The sequence below is a fragment of the Pongo pygmaeus genome, chromosome 1 (genome assembly GCF_028885625.2).
Source record: "Pongo pygmaeus isolate AG05252 chromosome 1, NHGRI_mPonPyg2-v2.0_pri, whole genome shotgun sequence".
Classification (NCBI taxonomy): domain Eukaryota; kingdom Metazoa; phylum Chordata; class Mammalia; order Primates; family Hominidae; genus Pongo; species Pongo pygmaeus.
The window spans coordinates 75819024-75835777 of NC_072373.2; the positions used below are offsets into that span (position 1 = coordinate 75819024).

The following is a 16754-nucleotide window of genomic DNA, read 5'->3' on the forward strand; positions in this document are numbered from 1 at the left end:
GTGAAATCATCAGCAGACAGAAAAGCTTGAGAACTACCACCAATACTTCAATTTGATTAACAGACACAATTTACTGGCATTTATACCTTCATTTCTAGCCACCCAATTCCCCTGTGAAACAAGGCAAGTTCCATCCAAGACTTCAAAACATCTTCAGTCATTCAGGCTGTCAAAGACATAAATGCTGAAATCTAAGAAAATTCTTGGAATAAAGAAGCCATCAATCCATTACAAGTGGATTTTGTATAAAATACCCTGCTTTGCTGTCCTAAATTCTAAAAGCTACTCAGTTTAGCTGCAGATCTGTATAAACTACCCTTCTGCCTCAACTAAACTTGCCTCCAAAAATTAAGATCCAGTCATTTAGAAATCACATTTTAGAAGGCCCTTGTAAAGACTTTCAAAACTGCTTCCTGTTCTACTACAGCCAATTTGATGCTATTTAATGAAAAAAACAAAAAAAAAAAACAAAACACTGTCTCTCCTTACAAATAAAATATTTTTCACTTTCCATCGCTTTTAGGATTGGTAAACTCAAGGCTGCTTCTGTAATACTAACAATTTTTCCCTTCAGCTTCTACTCTAAGGATACTTATGTGCTCTCTGGATCATATTTTAATCACAATATATAAATCTTGTTTAATGTTAAGAAGTACTAGATTACTCCAGAGTCAAAAATGAAAGATAAACCGAAAAGCAGAAAGGAAAACTGGCATTCTAGGCTCTTAACCATCTGGTGCTGACTGACTCTTTCTTGCCTAGCTCTTTCACTACTCATTTTTCCCTGTCTATGCTTGTATGCCTTTGATCACCCTGGCCCCTGGCCCAGAAAGGCCTTTCTCTCATACTAGTTGTCCTATTTCCACATGTCCAAATCCTACCCATTCTTCAAAGCATAGTTCAGGGGCCGGGCATGGTGGCTCACAACTGTAATCCCAGCACTTTGGGAGGCCGAGGCAGGAGGATAGCTTCAGTCCAGAAGTTAAAGAACAGCCTGGGCAACATAATGAGACCCCGTCACTACAAATCATGAAAAATTAGCCAAGCATGTTGGTGTGTGCCTATATAGTCCCAGCCACTTGGGGGCTGAGGCAGAAGAACTGTTAGAGGCCAGGGAATCAAGGATGCAGTGAGCTGTGATGGCACCACAGCACTCAATTTGAGTAACAGGAGTGAGATGCTGTCTCCAAAAAAAAAAAAAAAAAAACATAGTTCAAATGTCACCTCTTCTTTTATCCTTAAAACTAAAAGTAGGCCAGGCACGGTGGCTCACGCATGTAATCCCAGCACTTTGGGAGGCCGAGGTGGATGGATCACCTAAGGTCAGAAGTTCAAAACCAGCCGGGCCAACATGGCGAAACCCCATCTGTACTAAAAATACAAAAATTAGCCGGGTGTGGCAGTGGGCGCCTGTAATCCCAGCTACTCAGGGAGGCTGACGCAGGAAAATCACTTTAACCCGGGAGGTGGAGGCTGCAGTGAGCCGAGATTGTACCACTGTACTCCAGCCTGGGTCAAAAACAAAAAACAAAAAAAACTAAAAGTAATCTCTCCCTCCTCTCTAAACTCATATAGTTCCTTATCTTTATCTTTTTACCACCCATTACTTTCTGCCTTTCATTATCACTGTTGTTTCCATATTTAATCCCCCACCTAAGCATAAAGTCCTCAGGGTCAAGGTCCATCTTTATTCAAACTGATTAACACAATCCCTTATACATACTAAGAGAGGTTAGGAAAGAAGCCCACCAGAAATAACTCCAGATTGAGTCCAGAGCCCAGGGTTTGCTAATAACTCACTATCTGACCTTGGACTTGAGGCTTTTAGTATGTTCCTTCACTTACAAAGTTAAGAGGGTAGGCTAAACTAGTTGTATTTGTTAACTGTAGGCTGTAATCCATTTGCTGGGTGTAAAATTAATTTGGAAGTCAAAACCCAGCATTTTTAAAATGAAATAACAGAATATATCAATGTGTGTTATAAGCAGTGGTGTGCTATAAATGTTTAACAACTACCTATGAGGAGGGAAGCCCTGAGAATACCATTTGCTGAATTTCCTGGTGTAAATATTCCCACCATGACCAATTTTGAGCTACCAACATGATGACACTGGACATAGAGCTAGATAGGAAGAGATATGCACAACTGGTCTTGCAAGCCATTATAGCTAACTCAGCAGGGCCCTGAAAAGATAAATATTATTTCACCAAACTTTCAACTTTGTGTGTGTGTGCGCTTGCTGAATCAAGAAGTAAAATGTATTTTTTATTGTGGGTCACAGTCAAAAGAGTTTAATAAATGTTTGGGTAAACAATCTCCTGGTGTCCTTCATGTATACTACATAATTTGATAAATCTTACTCTTGGTTACAGATGTCTCTCCACCACAATTCATATTTTTCTTCAAAAATGGGAGTAACAAACTGATATCATCAGAAGGCAAATTACACAGAGCAGGAATTTGGTTTATGGAATATCAGCCAAGTGCCAAGGTTTTTAGCATTTGTTCAGCCCTACATACCTGAAGGATATAACACACTCCTACTATCAATGGCTCACTTAGCAATGGGTTGGGGGGCAGATAGAGGGTAAGAGGAGGAAATCCATAGTATAAAAAAAAATCCAGATAATTCTAGTATTTGTGCTCATGTTCCCACCCCACTGAATACCCAGATACACAGAAAATTAGAGCAGTAAAAAGTAAATGTTCAATGCCTGATGTTTCCCAATCAAATTCCCTTGCATCCCTCAATGAGACCTCCATTACTAAGAATCCCCTACTGGAACTAAGCTTTTACTATGGACTAGGGATGCATAGTTCTTGCTGAATTTAGAACAGGCAACAAGGAAAATAACACAGCAAACATTTGTTAGGCTTCATATTCTGGGAAAATCAGGCTTTTATTAAAAAAAAAAAACTGTCTTATTTTCCTCTTATTTAAGCTTACTAAACTGGGTGAGAATTTTCTTAAATATATTTTTGGCTGTACTATGTCTATCACAACACAGCCTGTAACCAGATTTTTCATGAGTATTTATAAAGAATTGTGTTGTTGTTGGGTTTTTTTTTTTTTTTTAAGCCCAACAGCACTGGCAAATGTTTTCTATTTTAAAAGCTATTTAGAAAATAAGAAGGCTCAGAATTTCAAGTATACTAATAATCTTAGCCCAAATCTAACTCTAAATCAACTGAATATATGCCTAGAACTTTCCCAGGAAAATCCCCAAAAAGTACACCAAAAAACACCAAAAGATAACAAAAAAGAGGTTAGCATGCGCATAAACTTGCTATACTCAATTATGCCATCCTATCTGTTGAATAAGAGCAATATGGGAAGTAAACGAAGTATAAAAAGAAGATGTTCAGAGATGCAAGCTCTTCTTAATTCATTAACTCTTCCTTATTAGGGTCCACTGATGTTCACATACTTACACCCAATTCAAATACTGACTATAAAGTCAAAATTATTTCCCATTCTGAAAGTCTAGGAGTCAAACAATGTCTTTCTCTATAATATCAACATTAAAACTCTCCTTTAAAAATGAGTATGTTTTACCATAACTCAGGCTCAAGTCTGTACTTTCTCAGCCTCCACTGTTTGTAATGGCAAAATGCTCATCAGATCATCTCCACAAGAAACCCCTGAGCCATCTTTGAAATACCAGCACCTGGAATAGCCTTGGGCTGCTGGTCATCCTCAGACTCAATGGCTGACCCATTTATATAAGTCAAGAGTTATAAAAATATAGAACTCATTAAAATTAAGACATAAGCAAGCTCTGTGCCTGGGAATCCCATAGGCTTACAGCAACAACTTCATTCTCCAAACCCCCTCTAACCAGTCATAATGATCCATACCCCACTTGAAGACAATGGTAGGTTGGAATGCAGGCCCAGTTCTACACCTTCAATATAGGAAATTTTTGCTACTTAGCTACTACTCTTTTCAAAGTCAGTCTCTTGAAGCCTAGCTATCTCCCACACATATTTTTACTTGGCACAACAAAATTCCTTCTTTTGATTACTCCAAAAGAATGGATAAAAGGACTTTCTGCTTCAATGCTGTATCATCTGAGAGTTCAAATAAATATACAATGGCTGAGCAAATTCAAGTTTGGGTTAAGGCAAAGAAAAAAAATCAAGTTTTTTAAAAGTCACAAATTTAAAACTGGTGAGCTGATCACATGAAAACTCCTGTTTCACATGCCTAATAAAATTCTTTCATTCAAAGGAAAAAAAAATCATAACTACCAGCGTAAAAAGAAAACATCTAAATCATGAAACAATTATCAAAGAAACAAAAATTCTCAGAACATCACAACTGTAATATATAGAAATTCCCATCAAATAACTCAGGTGAAAAAAAAAAAAAATGGGACAAGCATGGTTGGCTCAGGACTGTAATCCCAGCACTTCGGGAGGCCGAGGCGCAAGGACTGCCTGAGGCCAGGAGTTGGAGACTAGCCTGAGCAACATGGTGAGACCCTTGACTCTACAAAAATAAAACAAAAATCAGCCAGGTTTTGGTGGCATGTGCCTACTCAGGAGGCTGAGGTGGGAGGATCTCTTGAGACCAGAACTTCGTGGCTGCAGTGAGCTAGGACTGAGCCACTGCACTCCAGCCTGGGCGCCAGAGCGAGACCTTGTCTCTTTAAAACAAACAAACAAACAAACTTCATATATTTACAGTCACACTTTTTTAGGTTGGTTTGTATATTCACCATATGCCCCAATAGTACTGAGACTTACTAACTTGTTTCCAGCTTTCTAGAGGACAATGTAGATTATATAATATGTTCACATATAAGCTCTACCCTATTTCATCTACTTCTCCCCATATGACTTAATAATACACATCAGAGGCCGGGAGCGGTGGCTAACGCCTGTAATCCCAGCACTTTGGGAGGCTGAGGCGGGCAGATCACCCGAGGTCAGCAGTTCCACCAGCCTGACCAACATGCAGAAACCCCGTCTCTACTAAAAATACAAAATTAGCCAGGCGTGGTGGCGCATGCCTGTAGTCCCAGCTACACAGAAAGCTGAGGCAGAAGAATCGCTTGAACCCGGGAGGCGGAGGTTGTGGTGAGCCGAGATCGCGCTGTTGCACTCCAGCCTGGGCATGAAGAGCGAAACTCCGTCTCAAAAATAATAATAATAATAATAATAATACACATCAGAGCAAATGTAGGCTACATAATATGTTAAAATATAAACTCTGCCCTGCTTTATCTACTTCTCTCCAAATGAATAATACATAATATCAGCGCATTTATTGAACTGATTTAGTATAGACACCAGACTAACTCAAAGTCTAGAGCTAACCCCTCAGGCAGGTGTACATTTAATACAATTTGATGATAATGTATACATAAAGTTCAACTAGTCTTTCTCCTTGGAAATCTCATTGTCAATTTCATAAGGGACGCTCTACTGAGAAAATGAATCACAGGCCAGTTTTCTAGTACTAGGAGCTTGTGAACCAGTATTTTCCATGAACAAAATCCACTTCCAATGTGATCACAACAAGCAAACTTCACATCTGTATCTTCTGACATCGTAACTAATGGATATTCTACGGAAGATGCCAAATATAAACACTACTGTAAGAAAAGTCAGAAGGTTTTCATGAAACGGTGTTTTCAGAATTTTAACAAGCAACTACTTACCTCCCACTATGCACGAGGAAATTTAAATGTATTAAAAATCCCTAAACCCCTCCAGTGCCAAAAATAAACGCCTTAAAATCATTTTCCAAACTGCGCTGAAATCTGTCAGGCAAGCAAAAGTTCTCCTTACCATTAGTGTAATAAGGCTGGCATTTCAGTTTACTTGCATGAAACCAATTTTGCAAGTGACCACCCAAGTTTTGGTACATATTCTAATATAACCCTATCTGATAGATCCAAGGACCTGGACACACTGCCTAGTATCTGACACCCGTCAGTTCAGCTCCCATGCAGCCGGCCACCTCCCGCTAGCCGGTGGCCTCTTTCCACATGCTGACGCACTGCCCAGCCCTGTACCGTTGGCGATCAGTGCAAAGTACTAGCCCAGTCTCAGAAACTTTGACTCAGTTATCAGGACACTGAGCACTCACAAGCTGGGTGGGGGTTGAGGGGGAGGTGTTTGTCATGGCTCAGGAGGTCAACTTTGAAGCGGGGCATTCCCTACAGGTAGGGATCAGCCCGGAACGCATCCCATCCCAAACTGCAAAACCACAAGCATCAACAGCAGGAGCCGAGCAAAGTGCTCGGCGGAGGAAGAGGAAGGGCGAGGGAGAGAAACGGTCGAGTACAGAAGCCTGCGTGTGGGTAAGAAAATACCCTAACCACTCGCCCACCGGACGCAGGGCGGCTGGGACTGCGAATCCAGCAGCAGCCACAGCGTAGCAGCGGGCGGCAGCCGCCGAGGCAGCAATGTCAGGAGGGCACAGCTGGAGGAGGCGGCCGCCAAAGCCACTACCCCGCCCCCAGGTAAGGGCGCCGACCCCGCCCGCCCTAGCCGCGAGGAGCGGCCACCTGGGAGAACCGCGGCGTCCGGGAGGCGGCCGACAGTCCTGAACCCGCCCCGTACCCTCCTTACCGCGGTCCTCCCGCATCCTATTCCCGGGCTGGGGCCCCATCTCGACCCTCTCCAGACTCAGCCCGACGCCAACACACCCAGGCAGCCTCGGCCCGCGGATCCGGGCCGCCGGGCCGCCCTCGTGTCCCTAGGAGGCCGCCCTCGCCTCACCTCTTCACGTCTCCGCGGGCGCTGCCGAGACAACTCCTTCAGGCGCCCGCGTCCCACCCGCCACCTCGCGCTGTGAGGCCGGGCCGGTCCCGTTCGCTCTGCCACCGCTGGAGCCCGGGGAGGGCGGAGGGAGCTGAGAGGGGAGGGGAGAAGGGCCGCCAGGCAGGAAGAGGCGAGGGAGGGGGCGGGCCGAGAAGGAGGGGAGGAGGAGGAGGCGGCGGATCGGAAGCGCGCTCGTCCAGGCCCCTCTGCGCGGCGTGCGCGCTCTTGATGTCGGAGGCACCCACTCTGCCGGGCGGCGGCGGCGCACACGCGCGTGCACGTGGCTGCCTGGCCGCGGTTGCGCCGGGAGCGGAGGAGTGAGGTCCTGAAAGAACCAGAGCTGTTAGAGCGGCGACGCGTGAAAGGCGGGAGTACGGGCGTCGCTGGAGAACCTCCGCGGCGGAGGGGCCTGGGGGTGGGACCGCGCTTGCGAGCCCGCCCTGACCGGGGTGCGTTCTGCTGGCGGTTGCTGAGTTCGAAGATTAACTCTGAATGTGGAGAGATTATTTTCTTGCTCGTAAACCTGGTTTACATATTTTCATTCTTAATGCTCAGTAATGTTAAGGAAAGTCACGTGAAAGAATACTAACTTTTTCACCAAGTACTCTTCTGCGCCTCTTGAAAGGTGTCTGTGTGCTTGTGAAGCGCTCCCTTGTTAGTTCCTTCTGTGAGACTCGGGGGAGACTGGAGAGGGAAATCACCTGCGGGAAATGAACAGGAAAGCAATAAGTAAGCACCATTGCGTATTATATGAAGAAAATGTGCCCTCATTTGCACCTTTTTATCCTTTGGGGTCAAAGATGTTGAAGTACAAACTAGGTAGAGGTAGAATAAACCAACGCTTTTTCGCTACGAAGCCTGTACTGATCCTTGAATTGTGGACATCCTTCTAGATCCTGCAACCAGAAATGACCTGTAAATTTTCCGAATCTCCTTAGCACTTTGTTCTGTAGTTTTGTGGCACCCAACATGTCAGGCTTATCCAGGTTGCCCTGTAAAGCATTTTATCCCCCTAGACAACCGCTGTGAACCTGCATCATTCATTTGTATCTCACACTGTGCACCCTGCCTAACTCATAGGAAGCACTCAATGAATGTGATTGCATGGATAAGTGAATATAATGTCCAGTGATTGGAGCCATAGAATGACTTTAGTTTAAATATCTCCCTTCTATCTCACTTCAATTCCCCTGCCCTCATTTTCCCACCCATATCTAAAAGCTACTCTGAGAAACGTGACATTTGTCCAAAGGGCCCTCCCTCACAAATTCCTTCCCCCCACACCCCCGCTTTTCCTGATGTTAATGTCTATAGATGCTGAGACATATCAAGAGTGTTGTAACTATTTTTTTGTTTCCCCTACCTTCTGGGCTGCTTCCCTTATTAACTTCTGTATCTCAGGAGCCTACCTAGCCCTGGGCCTGACAATAAATGCTGAAAGTTTTTATTATATTTAATAAAGTTAGGGTTAGAATAATATAAATCATCTGTTGATTTCCTGAGATGTACAGGAACTATTAATAAATCTGCCAACAAGTAAGTACTAAGCCTCTACTAAATAAAGTACTAGTAAATTTACACTGCGCGCCATGAGGAAATCAACAGTTGACAAAGCCACAGTTTCTGCCTTCAGGTATCTTCTAACTGGAGTGAAGCTTTTTGACAAAAAAAGGACAATGGATGTGGTAATTATGGGCATTCAACAGGTAACTTAGCCAAAAAAGAATTTTAAAAAAAGTGGCAAGTCCAAAACAAGTTTAGTGTTCCCCAAATTCAGTTCCATATGTCTTTGAAAGCAATAGTGGACACCACTGGCCACTTCGAGTTAATTCCTCTATTTAAATGGAGCATGCTATCTTCATGTGCCAGCTTGCTATAAGGAAAAGAAAAATCCTGTCCCATGGCCACATGTAACACCTCTCATCAACAGGGGTCATTCTTTAAAACTGAACTTTTCCTCACAGTACAACATAGATAAGAGACAAGTCATGAGAGAACCTAGATAAAAGACAAGGTGATCTGGTGCAAACTCATCCTTACCACCAGAAAAACAATTCTAAGCACATGCCAAAAAATTGTTAACAGATCTTCAGTCTTTTACTCGAGAAACTAAAAGGAATAAAAAATTAATAACAAAGCATTCTTCATGTGGTATGTGCTGCTCACTTCTCTTTCCACTGTGGCTTCATTTGCATTAAGCGTATCCTAGCAGCCCTGGTCCATGAAACAACTGAAACTCTCACTTTGAGAGATGGTGTTATAAAATACTCCAGCATGATTCATAATATGACATACTGGTGCCCCAGGTAGAAATCAAACCCACAAACATGTTTTGTTTGGCATACATGGTGCTTAAAAAAATATATATCCAAAGTTAAAAACCAGAAGATTATACATGCATTTTGGGCTTCTCTTTAAAAAGTGGAAGATTTGGTAACAGTGAGCTTACCTTATTACATGATAACAATCAGCTGCAGGACATGCATTCTCTCTTTTGCCAAAGTCTCTACCGTCTCTATTGTATCTTACAGTGTTGTTTCTCTCATTTATGTCTGCAACTCCTGGTTTAAAATGTAATATCAAAAACTGGAAACAGACCAGGTGCAGTGGTTCATGCCTGTAATCCCAGCACTTTGAGAGGCCAAGGCAGAATTGCTTGAGCCCAGGAGTTCAAGATTAGCCTGGGCAACATAACAATACCCTGTCTCCACAAAAAAAGAAAAAAAAAATTAGAAACAAGTTAAACATTGAACAATAATGTAAGAGTTTAAACTGGTATCTAATGGTACAGAATATCATATTGATTTTACAGTTGGCATTATATTGATTGATTCCCCAGAATATATTTCCACCCCTCTGCAATTGCAAGACAGCCAAGGATCTGATTAGGCCCATCTCCCGCTCCAGGTGTGGACAGTGATTGTGATAATCAGCCTAATCCCATTCTCACTTGACCTGTCAGTATTCACTGATAGGCACTGACATGAGTCTAAATTGGTCCCAGTCATATGGAAGGCCATATCTTGTGTTTGTTGGGAAATGAAGAGTGCTCTTTTTCTTACTGTGGCTAGTGTGATGGGTAGATGTGAGTCCAGTAGTTACTGCAGCCACTTTGCTACCATGAGGAAGCCAGCCTGGGGATGAAGCTGACACATGATGGAAGCACTCAAACCCAGCTTGAAGCCTACCCCTTCCTCTGAGACAATAAATTTTCACAGCTTTTTTTTTTTTTTAAACAGTCTCACTCTGTTGCCCAGACTGGAGTGCATTGGCGCCATCTCAGTTCACTACAACCCCTGCCTCCCAGATTCAAGCGATTCTCCTGTCTCAGCCTCCCGAGAAGCTGGGATTACAGGTGCCCACCACCATGCCCAGCTAATTTTTGTATTTTTAGTAGAGATGGGGTTTCACCATATTGGCCGAGCTGGTCTCAAACTCCTGACCTCAGGTGATCCACCCGCCTCGGCCTCCCAAAGTGCTAGGATTACAGGCGTGAACTACCGTGCCCGGCCTGATTTTGACAGCTTTTTAAAAAGGTTCGAGTTTGGCTTTGTATTTCTTACAGATAAAGCTAAATCTTTCCATGCATACTATGGAACAAAGAACTTTAGTTGCATTATATGACTCTTCCAAGGATACGTTTCCAATGATAGAAAGGTAACAACCTGTCTGGCAAGATTTTACAGGGTCTTGAAAGGAATTTGACCACACCAAAAAATCCTTCCCTGACTGGGCTACCTGATGCCTGAAAGCCCATCGTTACACTTTTTTTTTCACTTTGACTTAAATCCTGTGCCCTATTTAAATCAACTTTTCCCAAGAAGAGCACTTCATGACTCAAATCACTAATCTTGTATAAATGAGTTTATCACATGATTTTTTAGTCTTTATTTTTACTAACAGGAAGATTTGCAAAAGAGGCACTGGCTACTGGAGGAAGGGAGAAATCACCAAGAGAGCGAAAGATGTAACAGGTAAAACTGGAGATACAGAAGAAAACCTTTTTTATTTCACGGTTTTATGTAGGGCTGAAATTCAGAGTAATCTGGACAAGTCATACTGAGCTTATATGATAAACCAAACCTGTGTTGCAATCGCCCATTTAAGACTAAGAACACAATAAAACAATATGTATATAGGGAGCAGAAAATTTCCTCAGCAGTAGAAGAGGCAGGCAGAGATCTAAATGCCTGTTTTATTTTATTTTATTTTTTGAGACAGAGTTTCACTCTTGCTGCCCAGGCTGGAGTGCAGTGGCGCAATCTCAGCGCACTGCAACCTCCGCCTCCCGGGTTCAAGCAATTCCCGTGCCTTAGCCTCCGGAGTAGCTGGGATTACAGGCGCGCACCATCACGCCCAGCTAATTTTTGTATTTTTTTAATAGAGACAGTGTTTCACCACATTGGCCAGTCTGGTCTCGAACTCCTGACCTCAGGTGATCCACCCGCCTCAGCCTCCCAAAGTGCTGGGAGGGATTAAAGGTATGAGCCACCACGCCTGGCCCTAAATGTCTCTTGAGGAAGAATAGCTAGCCTACTACTTTTATTTATTTTATTTTTTATATTTTTATTTTTTGAGACAGGGTCTCACTCTGTCACCCAGGCTGGAGTGCAGTGGTGCGATCTTGGCTCACTGCAACCTCCGCCTCCCGTGTTCAAGTGACTCTCCTGCCTCAGCCTCCCAAGTAGCTGGGATTATAGGTGCCCACCACCACACCTGGCTAATTTTTATATTTTTAGTACAGATGGGGTTTCACCGTGTTGGCCAGGCTGGTCTCAAACTCCTGACCTCAAGTGATCTGCCCACCGTGGCCTCCCAAAGTGCTGAGATTACAGGCATGAGCCACCATGCCCAGCCCCTACTACTTTTAGAATTTGATACTTAATGTAAAGGACACCTACCAAAAATGGTGTTTCCCATATTGTGGTAGGTGTCTGAAATTCATCTCATCATAGGAGTCCTTTTCTTTTATGTGGGGCAGTGATCCTCTGTAGTGTATAACAAAATCACCTTGGGAGTTTATAAAAATGCATATCTCTATGCTCAACCCCCAAGAAATTCAGTACTCTAAGATAGGCCCCAGGACTTGTTTCAACTTTTTCTTATAAAAAATGTTTAAGCACATAAAAAGTAGAGAGAAGAGTATAATGAGCCTTCATGAGTCAGTCATTCAGCTTGAACAATTATCAACATGTGGCCAATCTCCTTCCCCACCCCTCACATGGATATCACCCATAAATACTTCATCATATAAGGCTCTAAAAGATAAGAATTCTTGACCAGCCATGGTGGCTCAGGCCTGTAATCCCAGCGCTTTGGGAGGCCAAGGCAGGAGGATTGCTTGAGCCCAGGAGTTTGAGACCAGCCTGGGAAACATAGCTAGACCCCATCTCTACAAAAAATTTAAAAATTAGCCAGGGGTGATGGCATGCACCTGTGGTCCCAGCTACTTGGGAGGTTGAGGTAGGAAGACCGCTTGAACCTGGGAGGTCAAGGCTGCAGTGAGCCATAAGGGGGTGACAAAGCAATACCCTGTCTCAAAAAAAAAAAAAAAAAAAAAAAGACAAGGATTCCTTTTTGCAATCAATAAAATCCAGAATGTGGGAAACTCTATAGGACATACCACCAAGTTTCTTCGGCAAATAAATTGCATACATATAAGTGGGAAGAAGGATCTGTTGAACTTGCTTGGATGTTGGTTTTGTTTGTCCTTTTTAACATCTTCATGAGATATAACTGACATACAATAAGCTATTCATATTTAAAGTGTACAATTTGACAAGTTTTGACATATGTACGCAACTGTGAAACCATCACCACAATCAAGAGAGTAAACATATCCATCATGCCCCTTTGTAATCTCTCCCTCCTACTCTGACTCATCCCCCTCCATGTCCTCAGGCACTCACTGATGTTGCTAGAGATTTGTTTGCATTTTCTAGAATTTTCTATAAATGGAATCATATAGTATGTATTCCTTTTTTGTTGTTGCTTTTTTCTCTCAGTATAATCATTTCAGGATTCATCCATGTTTTTGCACTTGTCAATAGTCTATTCCTTCTAAGTCTTTGAGTCTCACAACATGTATCAAGTTCCAGTACTCACGTGAGCCACTGGGCTTCAGTGTATACTTGCCTTCAGCTTCCTGTAATGCTCTGGTTTTTTGTTTTCCTTTTTCTAAAAGCTAGTGATTTCCTTTTCTTTTTTTTCTTTTTTTTTTTTCTTTTTTTGTTGTTGTTGTTGTTTCGATGGCTAAAAAAAAATTTCTTTGAGACAGGATTTTACTGTGTCGCCCAGGCCAGAGTGGAAGTGGCATGATCACAGCTCACTGCAGCCTCAATCCCCTGGGCTCAAGTGATCCTTTCACCTCAGCCTCCCGAGTAGCTGGGACCTCAGGTGCACGCCACCATGCCTGGATTTTTTTTTTTTATTTTTGATAGAAATGGGACATCTCTATGTTGCCCAGGCTGGTCTTAAACTTCTGGGCTCAAGTGAGCCTCCTGCCTCAGCCTCCCAAAGTGCTAGGATTACAGCCACCATACCTAGCTGATTTCCCTTTCTTGCTTTCAAGCTTGACAAAATACATTTTTTCAATTTTTAAAGTTATTATCCCGCATTTGTATATTTTTGTAAAGGTAGGGAGTCTTTGCTTGTCAGCCTAGCTAGCCATATTAGTCTGAATTATATTAATTTTTTAACAATGTAAAGAAACTATACAAAGAGGGAGGCTGCTTTTCTACAGATGTGGTATCTTCCTTCCTGATGCTTTCCCTGCACAAGCCTTTCCAAACAGAGCTTTGGCAGTAAACTCCCAAGTTCCTTTGAAGTACTTACCATAGGCCTACTAAATTGCAGGTTTTGAACATATAAGAAATATTCCTTAAATACATATGTTTTGTAGAAAAAGCTACTTCAAAAATTACAAATACTTTCATGGTAAAGGGAGGAAAATTACCACTTTCCTCTTCTGAGTCAAGGAAGTTCACGCCCTCTCCACCACACCCTACCCCTCCCTCCAAGACATTTTTTTAGTCCTTTTCCCTTTGCCACATAAAAAATAAGCTGCAAATTTGAAAAAAGATTATGTCTAATTCTAAGAGACTCTCTAATACAAAAGTAAATGAGAATTATAAAATGACAAATGCCATTGCTTTAGAATATATTAAAATATTCCTAAAACATTGTCTAACACTTTCAATTTCAGGAAAATTCATACTATTTAATTCTCTGATTTGGTGACAGTGACAATAACAACCTCTTCGTGGAAGATTTTTAGTTTTTGACATACCTACATACATCATTACTAATAATTTCAAACTGCTAATAATTTCAAACTGCGTATGACAACCAGAATTGTATCTTGTAATTATATTCAAAATATCTTGTTTCATAGGCAGTTTATGGTGCATAAATTGATAGCCATTGTGTTATTCTCTGTACCTTTTGATGTATTTTAAATTATGTAATCATTTTTAATTGAATTCCACCATCAATGTATGCCTTACTTTGGATGCATACCCTTTAATCTCATTTTTGTAGAATTGGTATCTTGCTCTACTGTACCCCACAACACCAGATGCATACATTTTTACTGCACCTATAACACTTTTATACATTTAAAATTTTTTATCACTATCTTTTTCTACCAGACTGTGAACACTTTGAATTCAAAAATTATGGGTTTTTTTTTTTTCCTAGTACCTAGGCATTCGGTATGTTTATTGTATGAATGATTGAATGAATGTATTTACAAATTTGTGTTAGAATTTGCTGAGATGCTTCTCTTAGTGAAACAGAGAGCTTAAATAATAGAACAAATCCCTGATTACTGACCATGAGTTAGTCTTTCTTTGGTTGCAAGTGACAGAAGTGTTCTCTACATAGAGAAAGCAAGCATTTAAAGAACACTGAATCTACAGTACAATTAAAGATCTTTACCAATAATTCTAACTTATGAGTAATTAATGTCAGACCTCACCATCTTATTAAAAGAAATATATTTAAGTGTGTATGCCAGAGACTCCTAGCTGCTTGCCTCAACATCCATTTTCTCCTTCCATCTTAGTAAAAGAACCCCAAATTTATCCAATATTAAACTATACACAGATAAAAGACTACGATTCCTGGCTTCCTTTGCAGCCAATATTCTGGCAAATGAGAAAAGTAACTGTGAAATTTTCTTCAAAGAGAGAAACTGGCCTCTTCTTTTCCCTTTCTTCCCTCCTACTACCTGGAACATAGATGTGATGGTTGAATCTAGCAACCATCTTCAGCCGGAGGATAAGGACCACCCTAGGTGTAGTGTAGTGACCAACCAGAAGGAGTTTATGTCCGTGATGACTTTGTGGAACCTCCATCCCACCTGAAATCCCACCTGAAATGCCAATTTCCAGACTTATAGAGAATGAAACCTTGTGTGTTTAATCTATTATTTGTTATTTTTAGCTTTACTCACTTGCAACTGAACTTAATTCTAACTACCATTTTTACTCTTAAACCTTATCTTAGGGTCATATTCCTTCTTAATTGATTCACATGATTTCTGAAGAGATTATAATTTATAATTTATGGGGTTATTAAAATAATTTCAGAAAAATATAATTCTAGCACTCTGGGAGGTCAAGGCGGGTGGATCACTAGAGCTCAGGAGTTCAAGACCAGCCTGGGCAACATGGCAAAATCCCATCTCTACAAAAAATACAAAAATTATCTGGGTGTGGTGGTGCCTGCCAGTAGTCCCAGCTGCTTGGGGGGCTGAAGTGGAAGGATTGCTTAAGCCAGAGAGGTGGAGGCTGCAGTGAGCAGAGATCCCGCCACTGTACTCCAGCCTAGGCAACAGAGTGAGACCCTATCTCAAAAAACAAATAAAAATTCCTAGCCAGGCATGGTGACTTGTGCCTTGAATCCCAGCACTTTGGGAGGCCAAAGCAAGAGGATCACTTCACGCCAGGAGTTTGAGACTAGCCTGGGCAACATAGCAAGACCCCATCTCTACAAAAAAATTTTTTTTAAATAGCCAGACATGTTGGCACACGCCTGTAGTCTCAGCTACTGTGGAGGCTAGAGCAGGAGGATCACTTGAGCCCTAGAGTTTGAGGTTATAGTAAGCTATGATAGCACCACTGCAGTCCAGCCTGGATGATAAAGGAAGACCGTGTCTCTAAAAATAATAAAAACAATAATAATAATTCCTTTAAAATTGAAATTCTTCACTTGGATGCCTCATATCTAGAAGGATAGCTGATATAGGAAATTTAGATAAGAATTTCAGTAATTATTTCATCTTAATAACCATGGCTAAAGGGTTGTTGTTGTTTTTTAAGTCCTTTGTGGTTTGATAATCAGTCTACTGAAAGTACACTGCATATTTCCCTGTCTTAGAAAGACTGAATTTTCTTTTTGAGATGGAGTCTCACCCTATCACCCAGGCTGGAATGCGGTGGCGTGATCTCGGCTCACTGCAACCTCTGCCTCCCGGGTTCAAGCGAGTCTCCAGCCTCAGCCTCCAGAGTAGCTGGGATTACTGGTGTGCATCACCATGCCCAGCTAATTTTTATATTTTTAGTAGAGATGGGGTTTCACAATGTTGGCAAGGCTGGTCTCAAACTCCTGACCTCAAGTGATCCGCCTGCCTCAGCCTCCCAAAGTGCTGAGATTATAGGCATGAGCCACCGCACCCGGCCAAAAGACTGAATTTTTTGTCATTCAAATTGTTAATTTATTTCTTTCATAAATTTTGAATATATACATTTTATTTGCTTCGGGACTTAGTGTAGTGATTGGTGAATGAAACTAATATAGGAATTGTAAAATTTTTTATTTTAAAAATTTGAGCTTGCAATGCTCTTTTCCTCTTAAGACATGTACCTGCAGGTTCTGAAAGGTTTCCACCAACTGTGTAGCAGAAAATCTGTATATTCATTGCATTGAGCTAGTGTGACTTGTAAAATATAATCAAAACATAACTATTCTCTTAAAA

At 41.7% G+C, this 16754-nt stretch overlaps 1 protein-coding gene and 1 long non-coding RNA gene across 12 annotated transcripts in view; one reads left to right on the forward strand and one right to left on the reverse strand.

The window, feature by feature from the left end:
* Window positions 1-7165, reverse strand: part of RABGAP1L (RAB GTPase activating protein 1 like) — an 852978-nt gene extending 845813 nt beyond the window's left edge. For 5 of the 11 annotated variants that reach the window (XM_054449637.2, XM_054449665.2, XM_054449647.2 and 2 more), the window contains exon 1: window positions 6734-7029. The gene's annotated coding sequence lies outside the window, so the exon portion shown is untranslated. Of the gene's footprint in view, window positions 1-6583 lie in introns of all 11 variants that reach the window. The other 6 variants (XM_054449629.2, XM_054449617.2, XM_054449686.2 and 3 more) reach the window with 4 other exon arrangements.
* Window positions 7101-16754, forward strand: part of LOC129013258 (uncharacterized) — a 37132-nt gene continuing 27478 nt past the window's right edge. Inside the window, exons 1-3 of the long non-coding RNA XR_008493817.1 lie at window positions 7101-7224; window positions 7401-7504; window positions 10679-10749. This is a non-coding gene — a long non-coding RNA (uncharacterized LOC129013258). The remainder of the gene's footprint in view (window positions 7225-7400; window positions 7505-10678; window positions 10750-16754) is intronic.